Raw genomic sequence first — 12,138 nt, 5'->3', positions numbered from 1 at the left:
GTATAGATGTATATTACATTTCTGGATTTACTCCTTTTAAATCAATGACTGTATTTTTTTAATGAATTTTTTCAGTGTTTTTAGTTCAAAAATCATTTTGTATAATCTAAAAATATCTAAGAAAAAAGCTAAAATAAACATAGTTTTAGTTTGATATTATTATATTATAAAACAAATAAATCTAAATATCCTATCTAAAATGGTCCGGCCCATGTGAAATCAAGTTGACGTTAAAGTGGCCCACGAAACGACCCGAGTCTGACACCCTTGCACAAGGGTGGGCAAATGATTCCATAAAGGGCCGCAGTGGGTGCAGGTTTTCATTCCAACCCATATAAAAGACACCTTTTCACCAATCTGGTGTCCTACAAGTGCAATCAGTAGATTGCAGTCTCTTTGGTCTGTTCCTGATCAGTTGGAACAAAAATCTGCACCCACAGCGACCCTCGAGGACCACTTTTCACACACCCCTGTTCTAGTATATTAGCACTGTTGCAATTGATTTGCACAGGACTTTAACGCCCAAAGCCCTGGAATCCTTTTTTCCCCTTTAAATAGGCTAGCAGCAATCATTATTGATGCTTCTCTACATGCGTGTGGGACTACACTTCAAGGAAGGTTAACCGAAATGAATTGAATTGTGGTTTTTCAGTTGACAAACAGTCAATCTCTGGTAACTTCACAATTGCAGACAGCGAGTAAGCAGTGACTATCAAATGTTATTTTCGCACCACGATAACAAATGAGCAAACGCGGGTGGGACCCCCTTTTTTTTCTACCTGTAGTCGAATTGACACAGAACAGGCATCGGTATCCCAGTGGAGATCTCGGCGCAGGATTAGACGAGCACGTTGTTGTTGTCGTCGTTCACGCGGAGCTGGCGGTGCACGGCACGGGAGGGGGTCTTGCCGCTCGGCGTCTGAAGGGGCTCGTCTAAAAGTGTCACCCGCTGCCAAAGATAACATCCCATTGAAATTCATGGAGGCTGACTCAGTCATGAATATAACAATGAGGGGATGAGATACCCGTGCGTGCCCAGGCGCAGCGCCAGCCGCGCAAATACACAATAGGCTCTCGCCAGAGTAAACACTTACTTGGCACCAGGGCGGCTCGGGATGTAAATGTATTAGGGATCCCGTGTGTGTATGTGAGACGTGAGGCGGAGAAGAGCACCACCTGATACCGGCCGGCTAGAGCCAATTTTTTTTCTTTCTCCCACAGCCAGTCGTGGGACTGTGTAATAAATTCAATCTGCGTTGCTTTATGCTTGGATCTAGCCACTTGTTCTCGGCAAATTCAAAGGAATCTCATAAAGACTTTTTTGCCTTCTGTTTTTGACGGAAAATGAACAGCTAATTTGGGGCTGGGCAAACTAAAGCCCGGGGGACACATTGACTTTAAAAATTTGACAGATAGGCCGGCTCAGCACAAGATATGATACATATAAAAAAGTGCATCCGTTAACAGTACATATAAAACATAAACAGAAAAAAAGGACTAAAGTATTAACATACTCATCACTCATCAGTGAAGTAAAAAGTATAAAGTACAAAGTCAAGTAAAAATGAATGTATTAGGAAATATTAAAATGTAATTTAAAAAAAGATACAGGGGCTCTAAAACAAGAAAAACAAATAAGTGGACAGAGCTACTGCCACTGGCTTCCGTGTGACGGCGCCATCTTGGGGAAAAAAAATTATTTGGACAACGTCGGCCGGCCGGATTAAACGGCCTAGCGGGCTGGATGTGGCCCGCGGGCCGTAGTTTGCCCATGTATGGGTTAATTGGACCTCCCGTTGGTGCACTGGTTCTTCTTCGGTGTGAGCAGTCCTGGTTCGATTCCCACTGGTGCTGTGATTTTGAGCGTGGGTGGTTGTCTGTTTTATTGTGCCCTGTGATTGGCTGATAACCAATTTAGCGCCTTGGCTGGGATAGGCTGTAGTACCTCGCGTGACCCTTGTGAGGATAAGCAGTATGGGTAATTGTAATGGACTGCCACCTTGCGATGAGCAGGGACGGAAATCAGAAGCCAAAGGATTAATTTCTATTGTGTTTAAGAGGGTCGCTGTCAGGAAGAAAAAGAGAAACTTTCAGGAAATGAAGAGGGAAAAAAAGGAAGGCTGCGTACTTTTATCGCAACCAAATGACAGTGAGCGTAATCTGAAGTCGTTTATCTCAGAAGGCATTTCATTTTTCATCACAATTTAACATTGCGTTATTGTAATCTAGAGCCGTTTTGGGTTGGATCGTCCATCTTTCACCCAAACTCAGCTGGGATGTGCTCCAGCACCCCGCAGCGGTGCTGAAAATGAATGATGAATACAAAATGAATAAATGCACAAAAATTGTTTAGTAAAAATGTTGACATTTGACATCTATTCCACTCTGACCGAGAAGGCTGGCAGTCTTAACGATTTAAGAATATCCACATTTACAATCAAATATAATTGATCTCAATGGGAAATGTTGCCTTGAATCTTTTTCATTTTTGGCAAGCGCGCTTGTAGCTTTTGATGAAAGAATTTGATCTGCTTTGACATCCTTTCCGCCGGCAATATTGCGGCTAAATGTTGACCTAACGTGACCGGCCCGCCCTGATTGATGGATAAGTGGATGTATTGCGGACATTTTTCTAAACAAATGTGGACTTTTACTGCGTGGCCGATCAATGCCATCATTTATTCTTGGCGGTTGCATGCTATTTTTCTATCATTCATGTGGGCGCTGTTATGTCAACTCTTGGTAAAGCCGCCAATTTTAGGACCTACGACTCGCTAAAACGTTTAAAACAGAAATCGACGACCAGAGACGTCCAATCATGTACCGTATTTTCACGACTATAAGGCGCACCGCATTATAAGGCGCACCCTCAATGAATGACATTTTTTCCATATATAAGGCGCACTGTCTATTTTGGAGAAAACTTAAGACTTAAGTGCGCCTTATAGTCGTGAAAATACGGTAATTGCTATTGACTTCCAGGTATGAAGCACTACACAGTCACCTCTAGAGCCAGTCATTGTTGATGTTTTGGATTTTTATAAAATCTTGCAGTGGGGGAGGAGCTACATGATGGAAGATTTTGTAAACTAAGATGGCATCTGCATATCAAACAGTATTGTTTCACTTCAGGCGTTTGTGTTTTTTTAAGATCCGACAGTGGTGGTTTTTCATTTTTGGCTTTCTGTTTTTTTCCATATATAAGGCGCACTGGATTATAAGGCGCACTGTCTATTTTGGAGAAAATGTAAGACTTTTAAGTGCGCCTTATAGTTGTGAAAATACGGTACCTATTAATGTTTGTCGCTAGTCCAGTCATTCGCTACCACCTTCCCACTTCATTAAAACTCATTGAAATTCACAACAGAAGCGTTTGAATTTAATCCCGTCTTGATTTTCTTATGATTTAAAGCGCTTTGCATCACTTTGTGTTTAATTATGCCATACTAATAACACTTCACGGAAATACTTTTTACTGTACGCTCCTTAGTTGCGCACGATAAAACGCGTACGGCTGTCGCCAAGCTTTAGCAGCAGAGTGATGCATAATGGCATATCTGTCCTATAGCAAAGAAATTATTACACTGGCTCGGGAATGACATAACAGCTTTATTACATTAATGAAATACCACAGCGACCCGAGCAATTGCAATTAAGCCATTGATAGTGTTTAGTCTTACTGAGCTTATAATTGGACTCGCGCATGTTGTCAGGCACGACTCATTAAATCGACATATCGCGCCTACAGTAGGATGCACCTCGAGCTTTTTTTGCTGATTCAAATACCGCTTTTATTGCACGCGTCATATTTACAAGTAATTATTTTGTTAGAGAGGGGGTGAATAATTAAGTGAACTGTTAGATTTAGAGCCCCACTGCCACCTCTGTGAGTTAGTTACTGAATTCTAAGGGTTGGATCTGGCCGAGCACCAAACCGTAGTACTTTTTAGTTTAATCTGCGTTACGGTCCGCAGAGGCGGAACTACATTTTAGATGTCAAAGGCGACGACTCGGACCAAGGAGACGCGTAACAAGATTTATTCAAATCAAAACACACGAGACATGAAAAGGAATTAACAAAAAGGAGCAGTGACAAAAAAGTCAACGAGGGATTTAAAATAAAGAGAATAAGCCCGACGCTACAAAACAAGGGTATGAGCTTAATTAAAAAGAAAAAACACTGAATAGATGGCACAGGATACAAAATAACATGCAAAAATCACTACATTAACAAGACAGAAAAAGGAAGAACAAAGCATCTCTCTCAGGAAGGTGAGATGCAGTTAACTCCGCCCACCTCCACACACCTGGTAATGGAAAAATAGAAGTAGAACAAGGGCAGAACATAATAGTCCGTAGTTTTGATCTCATTTCGTTGTTAACCCTAATTTTTTTTAATATTCTTTGACATTATTCTGTGACCGGACGTTTGGTCGCCGGTCTTTTGGTCGCCAGTCAAATGTACTTGATATTAAACAGTACTTAGATATTAAACTCTCACTTTTAGATATTATTAAACACTTTCTTAGATATTAAACTTTCTCCCATGAATATAAATTTGATCGGCGACCAAAAGGGACCAAAAGACCAGTGACCAAAAGACCAGTGACCAAAAGACCGGCGGCCAAAAGACCGGCGACCAAAAGACCGGCGACCAAAAGACCGGCGGCCAAAAGACCGGCGACCAAAGGTCCGAGCACCCAATATTCAGTCATGTCATGTACTTTTCATAACAGTGGGAATTTCAGTCTATTCCAACTTATTGAGAGTGAAAATGCCATTACGGCTGCAGAAAAATGTCCCTCGTATGTTGAAAAAAGCTATTACGCAGAGAACCTATGAAGGTTAAGTAGAGCTACAGTATACAGGCATCAATTGAGACAGTAGTCGTAGGAGTCGAGGGGGAAAAAATTCCACTATATCGAGCATGACGGTTGGAGGCGAGCGGGTTCAAGCAGGCGCTTCGCTCACATCTCTACCTTGTATTTCGGGGAGACAAATAGTCTTGGGCGTTGGGGAGCTCCCACGTCTTCGCTACAGTGGAGAGACGCTGGGATTTTTTTTTCCACTTGGCTCACCGCAAACACGGCAAGGAAACTGACGCGGAACAAGTGAGGAGTCGGCCGAGGCCATGACAAGGGAATTACTTTGTGGGAACTGCAAAATAAATAATCAAGGCCACACTTTAAAAATTCAAGAGGCTTTCTATGAACACAGGAAGACAGTTTAAATTATTTCTTTTATATCGTCTATTGCAGACAATGGATTAAACCAAGGGTGGCTAAACTTTTCGGCCCGGGGGGCCACATTGATTTTAAAAATTTGACAGATGGGCCGGGTCAGCACAAGATAGGATGCATATAAAAAAGTGCATCCGTTAACAGTGCATATGAAAACATAAACAGAAAAAAAGGACTAAAGTATTAACATACCTATCACTCATCATTAAAGTAAGAAGTATAAAGTACAAAGTCAAGTAAAAAGGAATGTATTAAGAAATATTAAAATGTAATTTAAAAAGATAGAGGGGCCGTAAAACATGAAAAAAACAAATAAGAGTGGACAGAGCTACTGCCACTGGCTTCCGCATGACGGCGCCATCCTGGACAAAAAAACAGTATTTGGACAATTTTCGATGGGCCGGATTAAAAGGCGTAGTGGACCGGATGTGGCCCGCGGGCCGTAGTTTGCCATGGGCAAACCCTAGATTAAACCCTATGAAAATATAATAAGAATAAAAAAAATCTAATTGAATACCATATGTTGGGGGTGGAACTGCCATGAAATAGAGGTCAACTTTGGAGAAGATATACTAGAATAGTAAACTGTTTATATACAGTATAGTACAATTTCTTAATATAAGAAAAAAAAAAACATTTTCTCTTCTTTACATGGCCATAGTTTCATTATCACCTGCTCTCAGGCTGTTTTGCCACCTTAGAGCTTCCCACATACTCGTAGTAATTAGTTTACAGCCAGTCCGTTAAAAAGCCAGTGACCAGATAGCGATTGAGTTTGCAAGCACCCGCTTTGATTTTCTCCAACCAAAGACGCCCCCCGCCCCTCCACCCCTCCACCCCACCGCTCCTATGGGCTTTCTGGATTAATTTGTTGCGGTGGGCGGATTTTTAACGGGCGCGTTAATGACTTAGAGCTAACACGAAAACAACAGCAACATTATCTTACAGTAGATCGCAAAGGCAAGCCATTTTCTCGTAGTCAGGTTAGTGTCAGGCCTCTAAAAAGTAGATTTACTGTACTATGTAGAATTTGAGTTAGTGAGTGTGTGTGTGGATTCGTGAAGCTTTACTGTGACTAATTTTTGCGTTGAGTTTGATGGCCAGATTAGGGATGACTTTGCTTTCAACTTGAACACCAGCAGGTTCCTTCCTGTGAGAAAAAACACTGCCGTCCTGAGGCATCTTTAATAGTCTTCCCTTTTAAAGGCCCACTACCACGTAGGGCTTGTTTTACTGATAGATTGGAATTCGCTGAGCCAATACTCAGTTCATCACTTTGTAAAAAAATATAAAAACTGTTTTAATCCCATTTTGCTCTAAGACTAAAAACGATAGTTTTTACCGAGTGACATCACTGGCTGGTGGCATACTTGATTACAGCTGCTTAAGTCAGAAAATGCACACAAAATAAGCAATGGCATCAATGTTCCCTCTATTTTTTTATGCTGTAAAACACAAAAAAACATAAGAGTGGATAGAGCTACTGCCAGTGGCTGCCGTGTAAACGGTGCCATCATGGGGAAAGGGGTAAAAAAATAATTAAAAAAATAATTTGGATTTTATTTACTGTGCGCCATATGATTGCTGCTGCGCAGAGTATACGGGAGTACTGCGCAATTGCGTACGCATTTTAGAGGGAATATTGAATAGCATGTATTATTGGGGCTCTAGTAGAAAATGTTATTATTTTGTATGCGCAAAAGACTGTTTCTTTAACTGTACCCGCCATGTCGCTTTATTTGGATTCCATTTAAATCTACACTACAATCTAAACACCTATAATCAGTGGACCATATTTTCTAGTGTTGCAGCAATACCATTTTTAGCTCCTGATACCGATTTGTGGCCATTTTGATAGAAGCGACCTTCCTATCAAAGTCAATTCATTGAAAGGAAGTCATCAATACTTTATATCTCAACTCATTTTTTATTGATGTAAATACTGCAATTTTGCTTCACATTTTCTGACAACCACACAGATTGCACTTGGTTTAGCCCTGGATCCATGGTTTGGACACCACTGCCCCTAGGCGGTGTAAGTTACTAAATAAAACTGCGCACAATAAATCAGGACTGGCGTCGAAGATTAAGACTATTCTGCCGCATGGTCAGGGTTTCCTAGATTTACTGCGAATACTAACACACAGACAACATAAGTCACGCTAAATACCCATGTGTGTGTGTACTGAGAACTACCTCATTGATCCGTTTACCGCAAACGTACCGCGAAGGTCAAGTACCGCAGTTCCTACTGGATACATTTCGAAAATCTTCCACGTTGGAGTCTGGCCGTTGCCCGGAGGTCCGATACCAGGAGATCCTCAACTCAACTCCGTCTCTCTCTACGTCTAGCGATGGTTGAGAGATGATAGTTTGAGCGCAACTTCTGTCTCAGCGCGTACACTGATTAGCCTCCTTGCAGCGAGCGCCATCTCATTAGCATCTGCGGTAATTAGCCGAGACGTTAAAAGCCTTATAATCAACTTTTCTCATTGGCTCATTGGACTCCCTAAGGCTGGCGGCTCTGTCGCAGCGCACTTCCTTTTTCTTCACTAGGCGAACATGGATTATACATGCCTTTACAGGACTCGCTTTTGTCGAAAGCTGACGCACGCTCGATTTAATATTGATGCCGGGAGTCCGAAGGAATCTAGGGACTCACCTAATCCAGATGTAGAGGAATAATCGCGCGTTAGTGCCATGGGGGGCAATCAATGTCCGATCCGTACGGACCGGTAGGGGGCGCCAGTGAGCGAATAGTCGAGAGATTGCCGATTTTTGCTTTGAAAATATTGGACCGTATGGCCATTGTATGGTAACGCAGATTTTTCCAGAAAAGTTAACAACCACAAGGACATTGAAGAGTCTAAACTGTCACTTAGTTATAAGAATCTTCAACATTTTTCCAGAACAATTTCTTAAAAGTTAAGTCCATAAATCAGAGTAATAGACGTCCAATCGATTTGGACTGGGAAGGGGGCGAAGGATTTAAACTGAACCAAATCCCATCGAAATTAAGTACTAGTGCCTTAGTTTCAGTTTCGTGATGGACAGATAAATATTGAACTGCCGTTGCTGGTTGCCATAGTAGCAGAGGATGACATTTTTTTAAAATCAATAAAAGAAATATTTGTTCATTTTTATCAGTTTTTCAGAAGCACTCAAGTTAAATGTTTTTTTTTAATCAAATAGTTTCATTTCCTAGTTTGTATCAAAAGTTTTGAGACACTTTCTGTCGACTGTTAGAGGCTTTGGACTAAAATAATTGCACATTTAACAATTTCGATGTCACCCAATGAGTTAAATTGACTTAATAATAATATTATTTTTTGTTTACTTATTTTTTTTACTGCCTTAAATTGAACCAGCATCCAAATGATGACGGCGCTTATTTGTAGGTTGGCGTTATCTTCACTGTGAAACAAATGAGGCGGTGGATGGATTCCATTCAGGCAATTATTTAACAGTCGGTGGGCGTAGGTGAGAAGTTGCTAACCCTCCTTTAGGACGTTGCCAATCTGCGTCCGTGTGTGAGTGTATTGGCGCGTATTCATCCGCCACTAATCATCATCACAACACAAACACCTACTGTGGAGAATCACACGCTTCCCGTAAGCTGCAGTCACACAAACTAAACGGCCATTCAAAGCGCACGTGTGCTATTGGCTTGCCACTTTGCCCATCGAAAGGGGGGGGGGGTGCATGGACGAAAAAAAGGAAAAAAAAATCCACTTACTCGCCAATAAAAAGTCCGCTCATTCCAAGAGCATCATTTTTTTTTAATGAAAAATGTATTATCGCTACTAAAGTCGAGCAATCGGGTCGGTTTTATAAATTTTTCAGGGATTGGCTGATCCGTGAAATATGAGAATAGGATTTTATCCGAAGATCGCATCCACAGTTAGTTAGCCACATTAGCTCGTTAGCATTTGACCGTATTTCCTTGCATGTAATTCATATCTGTAACTCAATCAAGGGTAGGGCTTATTTGTGCACAAATTAGACTTGACATGCATGAAACTGCAATTTGAGAAAGACAAAATGCCATAATCCAAGACAATGGGGCCGATATGGTTATTTATGTCAAAATAGAGAAAAGATTAGAGATTAAGAAAATGTATTTTGATGTCCATGAATGAATTTCAAGAAAAAAAATACTGTATCTTGCATAAAACATGAAAAAACTGACATTGCTCGCTCAATACACTATCTTAGAAATACCACGTACGATGATTTTTCCTAAGATTTTTCCTTCAAAGTAAAACAATTGTACTCCCTATTAAAACCATTATGATATGGAGGTGAAAACTGTGAATCAGGGGGCGGCTTATACGCGAGAAATTGTAAAATCCAATGATTTTAAGGCAATTCTAATGGTCCTAACCCTAACCCTTTATACGCGGAGACGGTGAATATGCAATAAAATACAGTCCTTTTTTCATTTTAATTCTTTTACGATAATATTGATAACTGTAACGGCTGCCGATTTTGCCCAGAAAATTGAAAGAAAGCCATCTTTTGTGTTAGTTCAACAAAACACATTCCTTAAGAATACAAAAGACTTTTCTGTCCCTTTCAACTTCCTTGCTCCAACTGTATAAATGAGTTTTACATGTGAATATGTTTTAAACACACGTGGGGCAGTGAATGAAACCGCCGGCTGAGATTCATTTCCTTGCCTGGATCTGCCAGGGGGAACCGTGGCTTCTTGAATATTACAATGCCAAACGTATCAAGAATTAATGACGTGCTGCACATAATTGCATTCATTCCACTCACTCTATCTGTCCTCTCGTTCAACCTCGCTCAAATTGATTTATCGGCCGGCGCGTGCGACCAAGAGGCGGAGGCTGTTGCCTAGTTACGCAGGGAGATTGTCTCTTATTTAACTTAAGGAAATTGATGGCCAGTAGGAACAATAGCAACGCACTGTAAGGCCATGTGAGTCATGAAAACGCACGTGGCAACACACTCTCGGAGCTACTCGCTTGCTCATTGGCTCAGCCGAAAACAATTAAAAACAAACTAGGAGGAGCACTCTAAGAGAACGGAATTCCGCCTAAGCAGCCAAGTTCAAAGCACTTCCGTGAGCTTTGACTTTTGAGTTCCATAGGCTAATCCCTTATCGGGTTTTCACAAAATGCCTTTGATGACCTCTGTGATTTTTGACTAGAAAATTTAATTAGGCTGTGTTTTGAAGAGATAAAGAGAAAAAAAGAAATTAACCAAGCCGCAACAAAGTACAAGTCACATTTTTGAAAGGGAATTTATTAATTACAGACTGGATGCACTTGAAAGACTAAAAAACAAAACATACCATATTTTCTGGACTATAAGGCGCACTTAAAAGTCTTACATTTTCTCCAAAATAGACAAAGCGCCTTATAAAACAGTGCGCCTTATATATGGGAAAGAAAATTAAAATGTGTCTTTTATTGAGGGTGCGCCTTATAATGCAGTGGGCCTTATAGTTGTGAAACTACAGTATGAGTATGTGTACGCGTATGTGTGTATATGTGTATGTATGTGTGTGTATGTGTATATGTACCGTATTTTTCAGACTATAAGGGGCACTTAAGTCTTGAATCTTCTCCAAAATAGACAGGGCGCCAAATAAGCCAGTGTGCTTTATATACGGAAAAAACTAAAATGTGTTGATGGTGCGCCTTATAGTTCTGAAAATACGGTATTAAAGTCACACTTGAGTATTAATTGCAGGCTCAGCTAAACTTATAATGCAAAAAATACTCTGGCTAAGTACAAGTAAAAATGATTTTTCTAAAACTACTCTTAAAAGTATATTTTCCTCCAAAAATGACTCAAGTAAAAATAACAGTAATGCAAACACGACTCATCCAGTTGAAAATATTGGGATGGTGTCAAGAGTAGCAGCACCCACACAAACACAGACATTGTGATGATGACGCTCCATCAATGCTAAAAGAAAAAAAAAACCTGAAACGCACACTTTCAAATGTCCGTGACAATGAATGGCCTTTTGATGGAGGTGATTACTTCCCACATTTTCATCCATGTCGGTCCCCTTATTACCTCATTGCTCTTTTCGGCAGAAAATAGCCACGACAAAGTGTTGACGAGGAGAACACCGGATGACCTTGGGAAGTTATTGAGGGGGCAAAATGGAGGAGGGAGGAATAAGACACACATCAGATTGTCTAAAGGTGAGTTCACACATTCTCGGTTGAACATAAACACCACACAAAGAGAATCAGATGAGGATCAAAATGTATCAAAAATAAATTAAGATGGCGAGCCAGCTTGACTTTGGCCATGTACAAGATTATAGTTTTGTTAAAACTATTCAGCCGCCACAAGAATGAAGGCTTGAAATGTGTACACAATAGACCAGCGGTCGGCAAACTTTTTAGCCCCGGGGGCCACATTGACTTTAAAAATGGGCCGGGTCAGCAAAAGATAGGATACATATAAAAAAGTGCGTCCGTTAACAGTACATATGAAGCATAAATAAGAAAAAAGGCCTAAAGTATTAACATACTCATCACTTATCATTCGTAGTAAAATAATATAGTAAATATGGTAAAAAGTATAAAGTACAAAGTAAAGTAAAAAGGAATGTATTAAGAAATATTAAAATATAATTTAAAAAAGATAGAGGGGCTGTGAAACACAAAAAAACAAATAAGAGTGGACAGAGCTACTTCCAATGGCTTCCGCGTAACAGCGCCATCTTGGGGAAAAAAACATTATTTGGACAACGTCTGCGGGCCGGATTAAAAAGCCTAACGGGCCGTATGTGGCCCGCGGGCCGTAGTTTGCCCATATCTGCATTACACAATACACAATGCACGATGAAGAAGTAAATAAAATATAAAAGTTGCACTGTAGTACATCCCATCTTTTTATTTGATCAGAAATC

At 40.5% G+C, this 12,138-nt stretch overlaps 1 long non-coding RNA gene across 1 annotated transcript in view; it reads left to right on the top strand.

Moving 5' to 3' along the window:
• The window catches only part of LOC144215615 (uncharacterized), a 29,286-nt gene extending 17,880 nt beyond the window's left edge, over positions 1 to 11,406 (top strand). The window contains exon 3 of the long non-coding RNA XR_013330459.1: positions 11,312 to 11,406. This is a non-coding gene — a long non-coding RNA (uncharacterized LOC144215615). The remainder of the gene's footprint in view (positions 1 to 11,311) is intronic.
• The last annotated feature ends 732 nt before the right edge of the window (positions 11,407 to 12,138 follow it).

The sequence above is a fragment of the Stigmatopora nigra genome, chromosome 2, assembly GCF_051989575.1.
Source record: "Stigmatopora nigra isolate UIUO_SnigA chromosome 2, RoL_Snig_1.1, whole genome shotgun sequence".
Lineage (NCBI taxonomy): Eukaryota > Metazoa > Chordata > Actinopteri > Syngnathiformes > Syngnathidae > Stigmatopora > Stigmatopora nigra.
Note: the sequence above shows the minus strand (reverse complement) of the source record. Positions and strands in the feature narration are given on the sequence as shown.